The sequence below is a fragment of the Bufo bufo genome, chromosome 6, assembly GCF_905171765.1.
Source record: "Bufo bufo chromosome 6, aBufBuf1.1, whole genome shotgun sequence".
NCBI classification, from domain to species: Eukaryota; Metazoa; Chordata; class Amphibia; order Anura; family Bufonidae; genus Bufo; species Bufo bufo.
This window is the reverse complement of record NC_053394.1, coordinates 269,187,259-269,208,641: the sequence shown is the minus strand read 5'-3', so window position 1 is coordinate 269,208,641 and position 21,383 is coordinate 269,187,259. Positions and strand designations below refer to the sequence as shown.

The following is a 21,383-nucleotide window of genomic DNA, read 5'->3' as shown; positions in this document are numbered from 1 at the left end:
TACCTGCTACCTGGTCCTCTGGTGGTCCCCTTTGTTTGGATCGACCACCAGAGGACACAGGTAGCTCAGTAAAGTACCACCAAGCACCACTACACTACACTACACCCCCCCCCCCCCCCGTCACTTATTAACCCCTTATTAGCCCCTGATCACCCCTGATCACCCCATATAGACTCCCTGATCACCCCCCTGTCATTGATTACCCCCCTGTCATTGATCAACCCCCTGTAAAGCTCCATTCAGACGTTCGCATGATTTTTACGGATCCACTGATAGATGGATCGGATCCGCAAAACGCATCCAGACGTCTGAATGAAGCCTTACAGGGGCGTGATCAATGACTGTGGTGATCACCCCATATAGACTCTCTGATCACCCCCCTGTCATTGATTACCCCCCTGTCATTGATCACCCCCCTGTAAAGCTCCATTCAGACGTCCGCATGATTTTTACGGATGCACTGATAGATGGATCGGATCCGCAAAACGCATCCGGACGTCTGAATGAAGCCTTACAGGGGCGTGATCAATGACTGTGGTGATCACCCCATATAGACTCCCTGATCACCCCCCTGTCTTTGATTACCCCCCTGTCATTGATCACCCCCCTGTAAAGCTCCATTCAGATGTCCGCATGATTTTTACGGATCCACTGATAGATGGATCGGATCCGCAAAACGCATCCGGACGTCTGAATGAAGCCTTACAGGGGCGTGATCAATGACTGTGGTGATCACCCCATATAGACTCCCTGATCACCCCCCTGTCATTGATTACCCCCCTGTAAAGCTCCATTCAGATGTCCGCATGATTTTTACGGATGCACTGATAGATGGATTGGATCCGCAAAACGCATCCGGACGTCTGAATGAAGCCTTACAGGGGCATGATCAATGACTGTGGTTATCACCCCATATAGACTCCCTGATCACCCCCCTGTCATTGATTACCCCCCTGTAAAGCTCCATTCAGACGTCCGCATGATTTTTACGGATCCACTGATAGATGGATCGGATCCGCAAAACGCATCCGGACGTCTGAATGAAGCCTTACAGGGGCGTGATCAATGACTGTGGTGATCACCCCATATAGACTCCCTGATCACCCCCCTGTCATTGATTACCCCCCTGTAAAGCTCCATTCAGATGTCCGCATGATTTTTACGGATCCACTGATAGATGGATCGGATCCGCAAAACGCATCCGGACGTCTGAATGAAGCCTTACAGGGGCGTGATCAATGACTGTGGTGATCACCCCATATAGACTCCCTGATCACCCCCCTGTCATTGATTACCCCCCTGTAAAGCTCCATTCAGATGTCCGCATGATTTTTACGGATGCACTGATAGATGGATCGGATCCGCAAAACGCATCCGAACGTCTGAATGAAGCCTTACAGGGGCGTGATCAATGACTGTGGTGATCACCCCATATAGACTCCCTGATCACCCCCCTGTCATTGATCACCCCCCTGTCATTGATCACCCCCCTGTAAAGCTCCATTCAGATGTCCGCATGATTTTTACGGATCCACTGATAGATGGATCGGATCCGCAAAACGCATACGGACGTCTGAATGAAGCCTTACACGGGCGTGATCAATGACTGTGGTTATCACCCCATATAGACTCCCTGATCACCCCCCTGTCATTGATCACCCCCCTGTCATTGATCAACCCCCTGTCATTGATCACCCCCCCCTGTCATTGATCAACCCCCTGTCATTGATCACCCCCCCTGTCATTGATCACCCCCCTGTCATTGATCACCCCTCTGTAAGGCTCCATTCAGACATTTTTTTGGCCCAAGTTAGCGGAATTATTTATTTTTTTTCTTACAAAGTCTCATATTCCACTAACTTGTGTCAAAAAATAAAATCTCACATGAACTCACCATACCCCTCACGGAATCCAAATGCGTAAAATTTTTTAGACATTTATATTCCAGACTTCTTCTCACGCTTTAGGGCCCCTAGAATGCCAGGGCAGTATAAATACCCCACATGTGACCCCATTTCGGAAAGAAGACACCCCCAGGTATTCCGTGAGGGGCATATTGAGTCCATGAAAGATTGAAATTTATGTCCAAAGTTAGCGGAAAGGGAGACTTTGTGAGAAAAAAATTAAAAATATCAATTTCCGCTAACTTGTGCCAAAAAAAAAAAATTTCTATGAACTCGCCATGCCCCTCATTGAATACCTTGGGGTGTCTTCTTTCCAAAATGGGGTCACATGTAGGGTATTTATACTGCCCTGGCATTCTAGGGGCCCCAAAGCGTGAGAAGAAGTCTGGTATCCAAATGTCTAAAAATGCCCTCCTAAAAGGAATTTGGGCACCTTTGCGCATCTAGGCTGCAAAAAAGTGTCACACATCTGGTATCTCCGTACTCAGGAGAAGTTGGGGAATGTGTTTTGGGGTGTCATTTTACATATACCCATGCTGGGTGAGAGAAATATCTTGGTCAAATGCCAACTTTGTATAAAAAAATGGGAAAAGTTGTCTTTTGCCAAGATATTTCTCTCACCCAGCATGGGTATATGTAAAATGACACCACAAAACACATTCCCCAACGTCTCCTGAGTACGGCAATACCACATGTGTGACACTTTTTTGCAGCCTAGGTGGGCAAAGGGGCCCATATTCCAAAGAGCACCTTTAGGATTTCACAGGTCATTTACCTACTTACCACACATTAGGGCCCCTGGAAAATGCCAGGGCAGTATAACTACCCCACAAGTGACCCCATTTTGGAAAGAAGACACCCCAAGGTATTCCGTGAGGGGCATGGCGAGTTCCTAGAATTTTTTATTTTTTGTCACAAGTTAGTGGAAAATGCTGATTTTTTTTTTTTTTCATACAAAGTCTCATATTCCACTAACTTGTGACAAAAAATAAAAACTTCCATGAACTCACTATGCCCATCAGCGAATACCTTGGGGTCTCTTCTTTCCAAAATGGGGTCACTTGTGGGGTAGTTATACTGCCCTGGCATTCTAGGGGCCAAATGTGTGGTAAGGAGTTTGAAATCAAATTCTGTAAAAAATGACCTGTGAAATCCGAAAGGTGCTCTTTGGAATATGGGCCCCTTTGCCCACCTAGGCTGCAAAAAAGTGTCACACATCTGGTATCTCCGTACTCAGGAGAAGTTGGGGAATGTGTTTTGGGGTGTCATTTTACATATACCCATGCTGGGTGAGAGAAATATCTTGGCAAAAGACAACTTTTCCCATTTTTTTATACAAAGTTGGCATTTGACCAAGATATTTATCTCACCCAGCATGGGTATATGTAAAAAGACACCCCAAAACACATTCCTCAACTTCTCCTGAATACAGAGATACCAGATGTGTGACACTTTTTTGCAGCCTAGGTGGGCAAAGGGGCCCATATTCCAAAGAGCACCTTTCTGATTTCACAGGTCATTTTTTACAGAATTTGATTTCAAACTCCTTACCACACATTTGGGCCCCTAGAATGCCAGGGCAGTATAACTACCCCACAAGTGACCCCATTTTGGAAAGAAGAGACCCCAAGGTATTTCGTGATGGGCATAGTGAGTTCATAGAAGTTTTTATTTTTTGTCACAAGTTAGTGGAATATGAGACTTTGTAAGAAAAGGAAAAAAAAAAAAAAATCATCATTTTCCGCTAACTTGTGACAAAAAATAAAAAGTTCTATGAACTCACTATGCCCATCAGCGAATACCTTAGGGTGTGTACTTTCCGAAATGGGGTCATTTGTGGGGTGTTTGTACTGTCTGGCCATTGTAGAACCTCAGGAAACATGACAGGTGCTCAGAAAGTCAGAACTGCTTCAAAAAGCGGAAATTCACATTTTTGTACCATAGTTTGTAAACGCTATAACTTTTACCCAAACCATTTTTTTTTTTTTACCCAAACATTTTTTTTTTATCAAAGACATGTAGAACAATAAATTTAGAGCAAAATTTCTACATGGATCTCGTTTTTTTTGCAAAATTTTACAACTGAAAGTGAAAAATGTCATTTTTTTGCAAAAAAATCGTTAAATTTCGATTAATAATAAAAAAAGTAAAAATGTCAGCAGCAATGAAATACCACCAAATGAAAGCTCTATTAGTGAGAAGAAAAGGAGGTAAAATTCATTTGGGTGGTAAGTTGCATGACCGAGCAATAAACGGTGAAAGTAGTGTAGGTCAGAAGTGTAAAAAGTGGCCTGGTCTTTCAGGGTGTTTAAGCACTGGGGGCTGAGGTGGTTAAAGGGAACATGTCATGTTGAACATGGTGTCTAAGCTGCAGGCAGCATGCAATAGAGCAGAAGGAGCTGAGCAGATTAATATATAGTTTTATGGGAAAAGGTTCAGTAAAACTTGTAATTTATCCATTTATATCATGCTCTTTCGTGGGTTTGAGGTCAAGGAGGCGGTCCTATCAGTGATTGACAGTCAGTGATAGTTGTCAATCACTGATAGGACCGCCTTCAAAGCTCAGAAAGAACAGAGGTTTAAGTGAATGAAATACAGGCTATACTGAATATTTTCCCGCAAAACTACATATCAGTCTGCTCAGCTCCTTCTGCTCTATACCATGCTGCCTGCAGATTAATTAGAATTTTCATGGCGACAGCTTCCCTTTAAATAAACAGGCATGAACACTTATATGCATACCAACATGCAAAGAGTATGCAAATAAGCTTTAAGCCCAGATATTAGCTAGGGAAAAGGCAGTCATCATCACCGCATTGCAGCATGACAATGACTACTGTAAAAGTCCAAGAATAGATTGCGACTTAGTCACCAGGCTGAATTCATCAATTGGTCTTGTTTGCGCTTCTTGCCAATTAACCTTTCAGATTAAAGACTTGTTATATATTTGGCTCACAGTTGAAACTTAGATGCTTCCACAATTAAGAATTATTTTTGTCTCCTGACCAAGAGTCTCTATCTTTTTTTAGCACTAATGAAATCTTGGCACATGAAGCTGAGATGATCTCACTGTGAAGAATGCCAGTGTCACACTGGCTTCTGCCCAACTGTGCTACCAGTCCAGTATTTTAGTAATGCATTTGTCTCTATTTAATCCTCGGACTACAAGTTAAGGGCTCATGCAAACGAACGTATTTTCTTTCCGTGTTCGTTCAGGTTTTTTTGCGCACCGTATGCGGAACCATTCACTTAAAAAAACGGAAGGTACTCCGTGTGCATTTGGTTTCTGTATGTCCGTATTTCCATTCCGCAAAAAAATAGAACATGTCCTATTATTGTCCGCATTATGGACAAGGATAGTACTGTTCTACAAATGGCCAGCTGTTCCGTTCTGCAAAATACGAAATGCACACGGACGTCATCCGTATTTTTTGCGGACCGCAAAATACATATGGTCGTGTGCCTGAGGCCTAAGAGTCATTCGGTACAGTTTAACTCCCACTATATGAAATATGAAGTCTAGCTGTTTGGTAGAACATGCTGGCCTAGAGGAGCTGAGCATGCCCTAGTTGTACTGACTGATATGAGTAGAGAAGTCTGTAATGTATGATATGTTTCATCCTCCGTAAAAGAGACCTTTTGTAGTCTGTGAAGAGTAGGCTTTACTTCCGGGATCATTGGTGTTTTTTCCCTACCTGCACAGTAGCGTATCTGTACTTGCGCACACATGGGGACATTTATCAAGTCTGCTACACCAGTTTTGTGGCGTAAAAATGTTGCAAGTGATACCCACGTGTGACATTTGGCACATTATTTTTGATGGGTGACTTTTAAAAAAAATCACATCTCCACACCAGGCAACCCCTGGTGTACTTTTAAGACATAGCAGTACACCACATTGCACTTACGTCAAATATATTATTACTTTACGCCATTTAGTAAATTTGGCATAACCTCACAAAACAAGGACAGACTTTAAACTGACGCCCAAACCACCGCCAATGATAAATTCCCCACACAGTGTCTTAGGGTATGTGAATGTGCAAATACACAACCACTGCTATACAGGGAGCAGGGAGAAATGTCAAGGTTTTCTGCCATCACCTATCAATGACAAATCGCCCCAGTAATGGAAAGAAGCACTGTACCTGGCACTGTGATAGCTACACTGTGGCTGGCACTGTTATGTGTTCAAAAGGCAATAGGATTGTATGATTTCCCCATAAGTGCTCCCCCTATACATTATGAGGTCCCCTTAAGTGCCTCAACACAGTCAAATGAACACTCACTTCCCCAGTGCTCCCATGATGACAGAGCAGGGCAAGTCATGTGGATACTGTCCTGGGACCACCGGAAAGAGACCAAAACTGGGGACTGTTGGGGACAGTTGGACATGATTGTACACATAAATGTACTTTTACTGTATATAATAATGTATTAACATATTATGCCCAACTATATTAGATTGTTCTTGAAATCTAATTGAAATACTCAGATAGTAAAAATAAATGAACAAATGAAGAATAATACATGTTCAACGCCTTGGTTCCTTTAAAGATTAATACTACCTTCTGTTGCATGGAAGCTCCTAGATCAATGATAAGGACTAACCAGCCTGTAATCACCTGAACAGAATGTGATCTTTACTGACAGTTACATCCCTTGATTACTTCTGGTAAATTTAGTGTCTGTACACAGGGAAGAGAACACAGTCACGATAAGCTGCACGCAAATGATAGCATGTCTAGTAAACAAGTACAAGTTCAAAGAGCGACCTCCCTGCTGGATACACTAGAGTTCCACCCACTCTCCTAAAATTAGTGCATAAGATCTCAGCTCAGGCAGAGACAAGAGGGCACATACAATTTTCAGAGCACTTACTGTAAGTGTACTTTGAAAAGGGTATTGGTAGAGACAGCTGCTTAAAGAAAAGTAGTTTGTGCTAAAATTGGACAGTGCATTTTTTTGCTTAAAGTACGATCTTTAGATGTTAATGAGGTCAGCGTGGTTTGTGCAAGTTGCTGCATGCTCGACTTCAAGGGAATACAGCTTCATAAGGAACATACTGAATACTGAGAAACAGATGATATTCCAGTTTGTAGTGTGTGTCGTGTTCGCCTCCTCTAATCTTGAAATGAGTACTTGGAAACAGTGATGACTGTGTGTATATATATATATATATATATATATATAAAAAGACGAAAAGCGGACAGCACTCCAAGTAAAAAAGAAATTGGTGTTTATTCACCCATGTGGAAGGCAACGTTTCAGATCATACAAGAGCCTTTCTCACCTTTCTCTTTATCTACATGGGGTAAGCAGCTATATCCCTGGACTTAGCACCCGCCAGCATTTGTTTTTCCAGTGCCGCCATCATTTTCCTTTTGTTATATATATATATATATTTGTGATCGGGGCTATATGTGACAGAACCTAGCACCTCCTTTACTCAAAACAGATGTTAACGGTCTGAGTTGTGCCATAACCGCTACCGTCGAGAGTACACCTGAAAGAGGGCATACCCTGTGGGAGAGTAAAGAGAAAGAGCGGGCCGGGAGGGAAGGGGAATGCTGCTGCCGTCCGTGCCCCTATGTGAGAGGTGAGCAGCTGATATAGGGCAGGTCGCCCCTCTCACAAATTCAGGCCAATAACTCGGCCTTGATACTTGTGATCGGGGCTATATGTGACAGAACCTAGCACCTTCTTTACTCAAAACAGATGTTAACGGTCTGAGTTGTGCCATAACCGCTACCGTCGAGAGTACACCTGAAAGAGGCCAAAAAACCAGCATGAAGTACAAAACATATTTATTTACACATTACAACACCAAAGTCTGGAAGGCACATGAAATCTCCCCTGTAGGGTTGGGAAAATACTGATTAAAACAAGACGAGCGCCACCGGCCCAATTTACGAATAATGTGTGCCGGGACTTGATTCTTGGAAGCAGCTGATGCCGCACCTATCCTAAAGGAATGTCCTGATACAGTGAGTGGGTCTAAACCTAAATTGACCGCCAGGATATGCACATGTGAGATGAACTGGGAGGTGGACAACGCTGCTGGCCCGAAGGGTAACAGAGGAGTGTTAGAGCCGAGGTCGCCCAAAGCCCCTGACAATTCCTGTAAAAAGTGGACTGGACACCATTTGTGCGTCGTACGGAAGAATTTTATCCGGGTAGGGGGGCCTGACTGGGAAGTCTTAGTCACGGGTAATGACAGGACAAAGCCCTCTGAGCTAGGGACCAACTGCCGACGGGCTAAGAATGGCCTACTAGGTGACGAAGAGGAGAATTCTCCTGGCCTCATGAAGCCGTAAAAGGCCAAATAGATGGCAGCTTTAACTACCAAGCTTTGTAGTACCCCGAAAGGCCTTGAATCTAACAGGTCGGACATGTCTCTAAATACCGGGCCGGAAATGGGCTGTCTACGGGAGCTTACCCCGGGGGTACTATTCTGTAAGCCTTTCAATGTGGCCTTGACCACATGACTGGAAAATAATGATTTTCTCTCTGGATGAGGGAGGGATAAGTGATGTTGAACCCCTGACAAGTAAGTCCTCACTGTGCCATCTGAAAGGTGCCTGTGCACATGACAGTACCCGATGAAAGACAGTATGAGGTCAATATGACCAAGACCGCCTTGTGCGTGTTCCTGTTGGAATTTACAGTACAAGCGCCAGCCGGTGTTGTACGCTCTGGTGGTATTGGCCAAGAGAGACCTGGAAAACAGCCCATGGGCAGCGGCTAAGAACCTGTTTAGTTGAGCATTAGCGAGGCCAGATGAGGAGACGGGGTCCTCGACGTATCGGCTTCAGGGCAGACCTGAGAAAACAGAGAGTAATTGTGCTTAGCTAGGGCGTCAACTGCTACCATCTGCGCATCATGTATGAGGGAGCCACAGAACAGGAAATTGTGCATGAGTGACAACTGCACCAGACGCTTTAGAAAGGACATGGCTAGTTGAGACCTAGTTTTGCCACTGTCAAGGATAGTGATGATGGAGGAACTATCAGAGGTAAAGATCACGGTACGGCCTGTCCAATGGCTACCCCAAACACAAGCTGTTGCCACCATGGGATACAAGTCCCTCGCCTCCGTGGACTGACAAATTCCCGTGGCTTCGAACACCTCCCCTGGCCAAGTCCCGTTTAGCCAATGGGGGCCAAAAATTGCAGCGAAACCAGTGTTCACCGCTCCACTGGAGAATATAATGGGGGAGTTATCTGAGACTGCTGGAACAAACATAGACACGCCATTCCAATGACTTAAAAAGTGGTCCCACATCCCTAAATCTGCTAGCGCCTGACTATCCAGGAACACTGGACTATCCTGACAGGGGGCCTCTGAAAGGACTGGTAACAACCTAGCTACAAAAGACCTACCTTGAGGAATAACGCGCATTGCAAAATTGAGCATGCCTAACAATGATTGCAGCGCTACCTTCGTGGTGACCCTGCCCACTGTGAATTTGTGAATAACTTCCTGGACCCTGACCAACTTGTCTACTGGTAGCCTAGCGGACATGCTCCCCGTATCCAACACAATGCCCAGGAAGGTAATGACGGTAGCAGGACCATCCACCTTTTTTGGGGAAACGGGGATCCCTAACTGCGCAAAACAATTTAAGAGACTTTGGAGATCACCTCGCGGGCCCTGTGGAGATTCAATCAGCAGGAAGTCGTCTAGGTAATGTATAACATGTTCGCAATCAAACTTATTCTCTAGGATCCAATGTAAAGCTTTTGCCAGCTGATCAAAAATCCAAGGGCTGCTACGGGACCCAAAAATCAATTTCGTGGCAAAATAATAACGAGTATTCCACTTGATCCCATGCCACCGCCAAAGCTCTGGCCTGATCGGGATTAACTTAAAAGCGTCCGATATGTCCGCTTTGGATAGAATAGCCCCGGGACCTGTCGCTAAGATAAGCGCGATTGCCTGATCGATGGAGGCGTATACCATGCTGACCTCCTCAGCCGGTATGAGAGAATTGAGACTAGGTGCATGTGTACCGTGAGGTGCCGACAGATCGAATATCAGTCTCTCTTTGTTACTGAATCTACCCGTGACGACCCCTATAGGGCTGACCCTCCACCGTTCGAACGGGGATGTTGTAAAGGGCCCGATAACGTAACCCTTATCTAACTCCAGCTGTAATAGTCTATCTATGGACCCAGGGTTAAGTAATGCGGACTGCAAGTTTCTACACTCATGAGTGTCATCTGGCAATGCTACTTCTGGCAATGCTACTAGGCCTGTGTGGAAACCAGTAAAACCAGACACCAGAAAATCGCAAAAACAAGTATCCTCGTGCCCCTGCAGGTAAAAATTCAGGAGATCCACATTCACGACGTTTATCTGACTTTAATGAGCAGGCAACCTTCGGGTGAGCCCGGAAACAGTTAACACAAATGTGCAACAGACGGCATTGACTATAATTGCAAGCTGAAAAATTATAGTTGTTGCAGATTTGTGATCTGCCCAGGTACTTGATGGGACGGCCGAGTTTGTCTACCGTTGCATGCTGCTAGGCCACAACCGACGGACCTGGGACAGGAGCAGAAGGATTGGACCTCGGTGTATTCGCTGCATTATGACACCATTCGCCTGTGTGGTAGATAGACTGGCAAGATGAACATGCCGGAGCTTTCAGCCCTGCGAAGTGCCTGCAAAATATCTCTGTATCAATATTTGCCCAGTTGGTGGTGAACTGAAACTGGCTGAGCGCCGCTGCAGCCTTCGCGGAAAACGAGCAATGATAGTCATAGAAGCCAAACCCGCCGTATTTGTAGCCTAGCTCCGTGACCCTGAACAAGTATAGGTCCAATTCTTCCCTCCTATCCAGCCGTACTGAACAAATGATATCTCGGTACAAACTAAAAGCAAGTACAAATTCTGGTATTGTCAATTTCCTACCCAGCTTAAGATCGCGACCCTTCAGGACGACAGAGACAGCGCCACAAGAGATGACCCTATTGTTCGATAGGTCACGAGTGGCAATTAGCAGGGAAGCTAGGTTCACGTCCCTCCCATCGAGGATGTCCTTTTTTATATTGGCCGGGATAAAATGGGCTGGCGTGACATTGGGCACTGAAACAAAGTTACCTGAAGTACTAGCCACCGATGTAGTTACGACCGGTAACAATGCAGCAGGTGTAGATAAGCCCGAAACCCTCGACTCCACTGACTCCAACCTAGATTGTACACTAGACATGGAGGACGTCAGACTATTGAGCATAACGTGGAGTTGAGTCAAGGAGGTTTGAACCGTAGCCATGGAGACTTCTTGCTGATTAGGCTCTACAGGGGTGGACACCAGTAGCCGATACAATTCCGCCTTCCGGGCAGCAGCCGGGAAGGGAATGCCTCTCTTCGTTAACTCGGACATAAGTTTAGGCACAGTCCAGTTGCAAAGAGAAGGAATACTCCCGGATTCAGATACCCTGGAACCAAAATCTTCACCAGAAGCTTCCACGATATCCGATGTGTGAGACATGACCAGACTGTTAAAACAAAAAAACAAAAAAATTTCGGGACGTCACCATCACAGTCTAGCGACCTGCTGACTAACACCCGTGAAAACAGACTCCACCACCGCCACTGCAGAACCGTCATGCAAGAAAAGAAAACCGACCCTGGTGACAACCTGACAGCTGAGGCATAACGAACGAAGATGAGGTATAGCGGGAGGCAGAAAACGTGTAAAGTCTTGGAGAGAGGACCCTACCAAAAGAACGGGACACGACGTCAGTATAGGAGGAAACCGGTAATGACTGAATGGAACCTGACCACCTGCAGGAATCAGAATGAGTTTTGTTTTTTTTGTTTTTAAACCGCTGACCTTCGTCATTCTATATCAAAGCCTGCCTAGAGTGTCGCCACCTTTATGCACGGACGCCCCTGCCAACCACGAGATTATGGACATTATGGACACACCGGGCATCAAACGTGGGGTGCAACCGATGCCAGCTGAATGGCTAAGGGGCCCACGCAAAATGGCGGGTACCTGTGCGCACAAACTCCGCTAAATTGCAATAAGTGCGTAATATCACGTCAATAAGAGCACTGCCCCCCCACAACCATGATATGGACCAAAGTTACACCAAGTGATGTCTGGAATGTACCTTATCTCATATATCATGGTGCATGGTACTGAGAGTGCTATCCTCCAACACTTTCAACATAACCACTGTAAGGCATCATACTCCTACCTAACTAACAGCACGGCGGCCCGTGCTAGACTTTACCCCCCATATGCAACGAAATCCTCCACCCCTTTTCTCACTCCTTGCGCATTTTCCAAAGGACATGTGTGAACGGTGTCCCGCTGACTCCTGCTACCTGCGTGCAAGTCACGTGGGAGCGGGGCGTGCTGCCGGACTGCCGCTCCGGTGTGGGGATGTCCCTTCCATACCTTGAAGGGACCGACCCCACCGACCGGACTGAAGAGGCGTTGCTGCGCTGAGAGGCAGCTTTCACTTACCTGCCACACGAGCCGCACGGACGCCGGCTGTTGCGACGACGGAGGAATCAGCTGACCGGAAGCGCCGAAGGAGATCTTGCTGTGACGTAGACCTGCCGGCTGGAGACTGGTAACGCGGAATGCTGCTGCCGTCCGTGCCCCTATGTGAGAGGTGAGCAGCTGATATAGGGCAGGTCGCCCCTCTCACAAATTCAGGCCAATAACTCGGCCTTGATACATATATACATTAGCAGATAGACCCGGCTTCACATGTGTATATTTCATCTATTTCATTTAATGTTTCTGTGTGTGTCGTTAAAAGATATCGACAGTATCCCCTATAACAGTGACCTCTACAGACCCTTTAACAGTGACCTCTACAGTGCCTGCATCTTTGACAGTGACCTCCACAGCACCCACCCCTTTAACAGTTACCTCCACAGTGCCCGCCCCTTTAACAGTGATCTCCACAGCACCCTACCCCTTGAACAGTGACATCCACAGCGCCCGCCTCTTCAACAGTGACCTCCACAGCGCCCGCCCTTTAACAGTGACCTCCACAGCGCCCACCCCTTTAACAGTGACCTCCACAGTGCCCGCCCCTTTAACAGTTACCTCCACAGCGCCCACCTCTTTAACAATGACCTCCACAGTGCCAACCCCTTTAACAGTGATCTCCACAGCGCCCTACCCCTTTACCAGTGACATCCACAGCGTCCGCCTCTTCAACAGTGACCTCCACAGTGCCCATCTCGTTAACAGTAACCTCCACAGTGCCTGCCCCTTTAACAGTGACCTCCACAGCGCCCTGCCCCTTTAATGCTAGGGCTACACGGCGACATGTGTCGCGTGACATTTTGTCTTAACAGTTTTTATATTGATAAGCTATGGTGTCACACTGCGACATGCTGCGACTGCAACAGAACAGTAGCAAAAAATCCAACCAAGCCCGCCCCTTTAACAGTGAGTTTCACAGCACCCTACTCCCTTTACAGTGACCTCCTCAGGGGCCCGTCCCCTTAGCAGTGACCTCTACAGTACCCCGCTGCCTTAACAGTGACCTCACAGTACCCTGCTGCCTTAACAGTGACCTCCACAGCAGTTGCCCCTTTAATAGTGCCCCCTGCCCCCTTAATATTAATAGTGACCTCCACATTGTCCGCCCCTTTAGCAGTGACCTCCACAGTGGCCTGCCCCCTTAACATTAACAACCACAGTGAACGCCTCTTTAACAGTGACCTCCACAGTGCTCGTTCCTTTAACAGTGACCTCCACAGTGCCCGTTCCTTTAACAGTGCCCTCCTCTTTAACAGTGACCTCCACAGTGCCCTGCCCCATTAATTCTAGGGCTACACGATGACATGTGTTGCGCGACATTTTGTCTCAACAATGATAGGCTATGGTGTCGCACTGCGACATGCGACATGCTGCGACTGTGACACGACAATCGCAAACAATCCATCCAAGATGGATGCATGTAGCAGCGTAATTGTTCTCTATGTGTCGTGCGACTTATTGACATCCTGTAGCCCTAGCCTAAAGCTGAACTACAGTAGTGAAGAAAAATGGCTGGGTTATTATGGAAACCTGAAGTAAAACTGTGTGTATGTGGAGACTAAGGGCCTGCGAGCTTCTATTGGCTGATAAGGGACATGTGACCATGTGTATGGCAGTTGGGATATGAAGAGAAAGACTTGCAGGCTTGTATTGGCTAATGCAGGTCATATTTTGGGAATATCTCAGTAACGGTACATCCTAGAGAGCCCAGTGCAGACCCAGTCTAAAACCTTCCCGGGCACCTGATGTACCTGTGTGCCAAATTTGGCGGAGATTGCTCCAGTCGTTTGGTTGCACATAAAGAACAGACAGACATCGGGACAGACAGACAGTTTCAGTAGAGGCCTGGCAGATCATCACCAGGGATGAAACCCAGCGTCTGGTGATGGCTATGCGTTCCAGACTTCAGGCTGTAATTGACTGCAAAGGATTTGCAACCAAGTATTCAAAAGTGAAAGTTTGATTTATGATTATTATTCTGTCCCATTACTTTCGGTCCCTTAACCAGTGGGAAGCACATATGCAAACTGTTGTAATTCCGTTCACCTGATTTGGATGTAAATACCCTCAAATTAAAGCTGACAGGCTGCAGTTAAAGCACATCTTGTTTGTTTCACTTCAAATCCATTGTGGTGGTGTATAGAGCCAAAAATGTAAGAATTGTGTTGCTGTCCCAATATTTATGGACCTGACTGTATATACACCTACATCCTCTTTTTCCCAGACATTACCCTCTTCCTGGGACCTAAAAAAATTGTTCATTCAAGATTTATAAATTACCAAAAACGGCCAGGATTCTCAAGGTGGGGGGGGGGGGCACTGTTCTCTGCTACAGTTAGGGTTGTCACTTTCCCCAACAAAAAGTTCCAGCCAAGTTTACATGGAAAAAAGGAGGTTTGTTTTAACACAGGGTGGTATCTGGCACCAATGGTTTGACCATATTAGAATTTTGTGCCTTTGTTTTTAAAAAAAAAAAAATTTTCCCTGTTGGGGACACTGCATTGTATTTAACATTGATTAAAGGGGTTGTCTCACTTCAGCAAATGGCATTTATCATGTAGAATAAGTTAATATAAGGCACTTACTAATGTATTGTGATTTTCCATATTGCCTCCATTGCTGGCTTGACTCATTTTTCCATCACATGTACCGTCCATGTGCCATATGCATTTTTTTGAAGACCCATCGACTTTATTGGGTCCATAGACCACATTTTATAGGCCAGATTAGGACATGTTGTATAACTTGCAGAACAGGCATACGGATGTGAACAGCACGCTGATGGTATCTGCATTTAGCGGATCTGCAGTTTTGGGACTGCAAAACAGATACAGTCATGTACACAAGGCCTTAAAGGGAACTTGTCATCAACTTTATGCTGACCTCACTGAGGGCAGCATAAATTAGTGACAGAAATGCTGATTTCAGCGGTGTGTCACTCATGAGCTAAACGTAAGTGGTGGCCGAGAACCAGCATCATAATCATTTCAGCACAGTCCTTGAAAAGAGTCAAATCTACCTGAGAAGAGTCATAGTTATTCATAATCTCCTGCTCTCCCGCCTATCTGCTGTTGACTGTCAGTTCTCTCCTAGAGAGAAAGGGAGAAAACTAGAACTAGAAGCCTGTCAGTCATCAGCCGGTGGGCAGGGAGAGCAAGAATTCATGAATAACCATGACTCTTCTCAGGTGGCCATGACTCTTAGGCCTTATTCACACGTCCGTTGTTTCTTTCCTGATCTGTTCCGTTTTTTGCAGAACAGATCTGGACCAGATCTGGACCCATTCATTTTCAATGGGTCCTGAAAAAAAACGGACAGCTCAATGTCTGATTTTTTTTCAGGACCCATTGAAAATGAATGGGTCCAGATCTGATCCAGATCTGTTCCGCAAAAAACGGAACAGATCAGGAAAGAAACAACGGACGTGTGAATAAGGCCTTATCCAGGCACAGTCTGCAATAATTGTGATGTTAAAGTCAGTGCGGTTATATGAAGTTAATTCCCTTCATTTGATGGAGACTGCACTTCCATTTGTTTAATTTTTCTCCCATAATAGCCTTTTTTTGCCAAAAAAAATATACAGTTTCCTGGAAAAGTATTCATACCCCTTAAACTTTTCCACATTTTTTCACGTTACACCCATAAATTGAAAGTATTTTATTGAGATTTTATGTGATAGACCAACACAAAGTAGCAAGTATGTGTGAACTATAAAGAAAATGATACATGGTTTTTGAAATTTTTTATAAATAAAAATCTGGAAAGAGTGGTCTGCATTTGTATTCAGCCCCCTGTACTCTAATACCCCTAAGTAAAATCCAGTGTGACGAATTGCCTTCAGAAGGCACCTAATTAGTAAATAGAGTCCACCTGCGTGTAATTTATTCTCCGTATAACTACAGCTGTTCTGTGAAGACCTCAGAGATTTGTTAGAGAGCATTAGAGATCAAATAGCATAATGAAAACCAAGGAACATATCAGACAGGTCCGGGATGAAGTTGTGGAAAAGTGTAAAGCAGGATTAGGTTATAAAAAATGTCTCAAGTTCTGAATATCTCACGCAGCACTGTTCAATCAATTATCCGAAAATGGAAGCAGTATGGCACAACTGCAAACCTACCAAGATATGGCCATCCAACTGACAGCTTAGGCAAGGAGAGCACTAATTAGAGAAGCAGCCAAGGGGCCCATGGTCACTCTGATGGAGCTGCAGAGATCCACATTTCAGGTGGAAGAATCTGTCCTCAGGACAACTACTAGTTGTGTACGCCGCAAACCTGACCTTATGGAAGAGTGGCAAGAAAAACGCAGTTTTTGAAAGCAAGCCATAAGAAGTCCTGTTTGCCATAAGCTATTTAGGGGACACAGCTGGAAGAAGATGCTCTGGTCAGATGAGACCAAAGTTCAACTTTTTTGCCTAAATGCGAAAACGCTATGCGTGGCGGAAAACTATCACTACACATCCCCCTGAACACAGCATCTCTACCGTGAAACATGGTGGTAGCAGCATCATGCTGTGGGGATACTTTTCTTCAGCAGGGACAGGGAAGCTGGTCAGAGTTGAGGGGAAGATGGATGGGCACTCCTGGAAGAAAACTGGTAAAGGCTGCAAAAGACTTGAGACTGGGGAGGGGGTTCACCTTCCAGCAAGATGATGACCCTAAACATACAGCCAGAGCTACAATGGAATGATTTAGATCAAAGTATATTCATGTGTTAGAATGGCCCAGTGAAAGTCCAGGCCTAAATCCCATTGAGAATCTGTGGCAATATTTTAAAATTGCTGTTCACAGATGCTCTCCATTAATTCTGACTGAGCTTGAGCTAAATGTCAGTCTCTAAATGTGTAAAGCTGGTAGAGACATACCCCAAAAGCCTTGCAGCTATAATTACAGTGAAAGTTGGTCCTACAAAGTATTGACTCAGGGGGCTGAATACAGATGCATGCCACTTTCCCGATTTTTATTTATAAAATATTTCGAAAGCCATGTATAATTTTCTTTTCACTTCACACATACTTGCTACATTGTGTTGGTCTATCACATAAAATTCTAATAAAATATACTTAAGTTTGTGGGTGTAACTTGAAAAAATTTGGAAAAGTTCAAGCGGTATGAATACTTTTTAAGTGAATACATAATACATGGTAAAAATACTACCAAATTTTTTAGCCATAGAAAATATTCCATTTGCTAACATTGAGCCCTATAGCTCTGTGGTTAGAGTCTTTGCCTTCAATGCAAAAGATTGTTGGTTCCAAACCCTGCAGAGACTATTAAAATATTAATAAATAGAGCCTGAATAAAAGTAAGATACACAGGGGTGTCCCCAGGCATACTGACAGCACATGGCATGGGAATACACCCCTGCAGGGTCATAGCACTGACTTCAAATATGGACACAGACATATTTGGAGTCACAGCAAGGCCGGGGATGCTGGGAGCTGTAGTCCTCTCCCCCTACACCCCTTTCCTGAGATATCCTCTAACATCTCATAATAATGGCCTGGACATGCTGGCAGTTGTAGATATCTCCTCTTATACCCCCTCCCTGAAATGTCCACTTATATCCTATAATAATAACCTGGACATGCTGGGAGTTGTAGTTCTCTGATCTTATACAGTACCTCATCCCTGTAATGTCCTCTGATATCAAAAACCAACCTGGACATGCTGGGAGTTGTAGTCCTCTTATACCCGTCTGGAAGTGGTCACCCTATATATGTGTATATATATATATTCAGTTGCAAGAAAAAGTATGTAAACCCTTTGGAATGATATGGATTTCTGCACAAATTGGTCATAAAATGTGATCTGATCTTCATCTAAGTCACAACAATAGACAATCACAGTCTGCTTAAACTAATAACACACAAAGAATTTAATGTTACCATGTTTTTATTGAACACACCATGTAAACATTCACAGTGCAGGTGGAAAAAGTATGTGAACCCCTAGACTAATGACATCTCCAAGAGCTAATTGGAGTGAGGTGTCAGCCAACTGGAGTCCAATCAATGATATGAGATTGCAGGTGTTGGTTACAGCTGCCCTGCCCTATAAAAATACACACCAGTTCTGGGTTTGCTTTTTACAAGAAGCATTGCCTGATGTGAATGATGCCTCACACAAAAGAGCTCTCAGAAGACCTACGATTAAGAATTGTTGACTTGCATAAAGCTGGAAAGGGTTATAAAAGTATCTCCAAAAGCCTTGCTGTTCATCAGTCCATGGTAAGACAAATTGTCTATAAATGGAGAAAGTTCAGAACTGCTGCTACTCTCCCTAGGAGTGGCCGTCCTGTAAAGATGACTGCAAGAGCACAGCGCAGACTGCTCAATGAGGTGAAGAAGAATCCTAGAGTGTCAGCTAAAGACTTACAAAAGTCTCTGGCATATGCTAACATCCCTGTTACTGAATCTACGATACGTAAAACACTAAACAAGAATGGATTTCATGGAAGGGTACCACAGAGGAAGCCACTGCTGTCCAAAAAAAACATTGCTGCACGTTTCCAGTTTGCACAAGAGCACCTGGATGTTCCACAGCAGTACTGGCAAAATATTCTGTGGACAGATGAAACCAAAGTTGAGTTGTTTGGAAGAAACACACAACACTATGTGTGGAGAAAAAGAGGCACAGCACACCAACATCAAAACCTCATCCTAACTGTGAAGTATAGTGGGGGGGCATCATGGTTTGGGGCTGCATCAGGGCCTGGACGGATTGCTATCATCGAAGGAAAAATGCATTTCCAAGTTTATCAAGACATTTTGCAGGAGAACTTAAGGCCATCTGTCCACCAGCTGAAGCTCAACAGAAGATGGGTGTTGCAACAGGACAACAACCCAAAGCATAGAAGTAAATAAGCAACAGAATGGCTTAAACAGAAGAAAATACGCCTTCTGGAGTGGCCTAGTCAGAGTCCTGACCTCAACCCGATTGAGATGCTGTGGCATGATTCAAGAAAGCGATTCACACCAGACATCCCAAGAATATTGCTGAACTGAAACAGTTCTGTAAAGAGGAATGGTCAAGAATTACTCCTGACCGTTGTGCACTTCTGATCTGCAACTGCAGGAAACGTTTGGTTGAAGTTATTACTGCCAAAGGAGGTTCAACCAGTTATTAAATCCAAGGGTTCACATACTTTTTCCACCTGCACTGTGAATGTTTACATGGTGTGTTCAATAAAAACATGGTAAAATTTAATTCTTTGTGTGTTATTAGTTTAAGAAGACTGTGATTGTCTATTGTTGTGACTTAGATGAAGATCAGATCACATTTTATGACCAATTTGTGCAGAAATCCATATAATTCCAAAGGGTTCACATACTTTTTATTGCAACTGTATATATATATATATATATATATATATATATACATACACACACACACACACACACAGATACTGTATACACAACATATTTTGTTAAGATAAAAATATATATGGGACAATAAGCAGGGTAGAATAAAATTGCTCAAACATAATGACAAACATATGACCTTCTCCACTGAAGTTTATAGTTATGTTACAGAGACAGCTGAGCCAGTGACACCATAAGGTCGATCGTACACATAAGACAGCTGTCAGCTGACCGCTTATTCAGCCAACAGCTATCACTTCCGATCCCCTCATATGTACGTCTGCATCCTTAGGAAATGGGGTTGGGGAGAGACGCTGCCAGAAGTCTTATCTGAGAACAAAAAGAATTGAGCAGCTGCAATCTCTCCCGATATCGCCAATTAAGGCTTCCATGCACAATAGATGGTCTAAACTGTATGTCTAGCTTAAGACTTCCATGGAGAGAGGAATATGCACGCCTATCCACCTTGCCCAATGGCAATTAAATGTGACCCCGACAAGGTTTAGGCATCTGAAATCAGGATAGTTATACTTTCCATATAAATAATGACTCAGGCTTGCAAGGAAAGAGAATGCCTGGAGACTGCATGCTACAAATTGTTTGTGGTCTATAAGTTAAATGGCGGAGAAGGAAGCAGAACACTCGCTTGCACACATAAAAAACCTATTCTCCCTATCTAATTGTGATTTCAACAACCAGATTGAAAGTATTGGCCCGGGCAGGGTTGGCGATTGTTAGATGGCCCCTTGATCTCTAAAGCAGTGGAGGCCCCTTGTGCACTTTTTTTTATAATATGACCCTGATAGCAACTTTAGACAACTATTTATTTCATTAATTTTATGCATGTATAAATTATAATCATTTTTTTATTCCATAGCATTGGCCAGCGTAGAGCAAATTTATAATTAACTTGCACAATAGTTTTCAATGGGACTTAGTAACTGCTAATTATCTGTTACATGTGTAAGGTGTGATTTATAGCTGGAATTATTATTATTATTATTATTATTATTATTATTATTTTAAAGATGATCTGAAAGATTCATCTTAAAGGGGTTCTCCGATAATTAAGAAAATGAAAATACTTAAATATTACTTTATAATAAATATATTTCCAAATACCTTTCATTATTTATAATGGCTCATGTGTCTAGGGAGCAATCATCAGGGGAAACAAAATGACTGCCGTCCTGTTAGTACACACAAAACCTATCCTAATCACACAGGAGGGCAAGTTACTTCACAACACTGAGCTAAAGAGCTGCCCCATCTCTGCTCTACCTATCAGGGATTATGATCCTGAATACAGATGATAAGATATTCAGCTGAATCTCTGTAGGAATGGAGTGCATGAGGAGACATGAAGTACAGACAGAACGGACAGGACAGACTGTGGGCTGTGATTATGGAGACTGCATATAATAGTTGCTGCTCATTATCCAACCCCCCCCCCCTACCCCCCACACCCTGTACTTCATGTCTCTTCATTAACTCCATTCTTACAGAGATTAAGCTGAAGATCTTATCAGCTGTATACTGACAAGCACAGCAGAGAAGAGGATGAGGCAGCTCTTTAGCTCAGTGTTGTCAAGTA

General features: G+C 44.3%; 1 protein-coding gene across 1 annotated transcript in view; it reads left to right on the top strand.

Annotated features, from left to right (window-relative positions):
* The window catches only part of ADAMTS14 (ADAM metallopeptidase with thrombospondin type 1 motif 14), a 237,933-nt gene that overhangs the window by 129,056 nt on the left and 87,494 nt on the right, over positions 1-21,383 (top strand).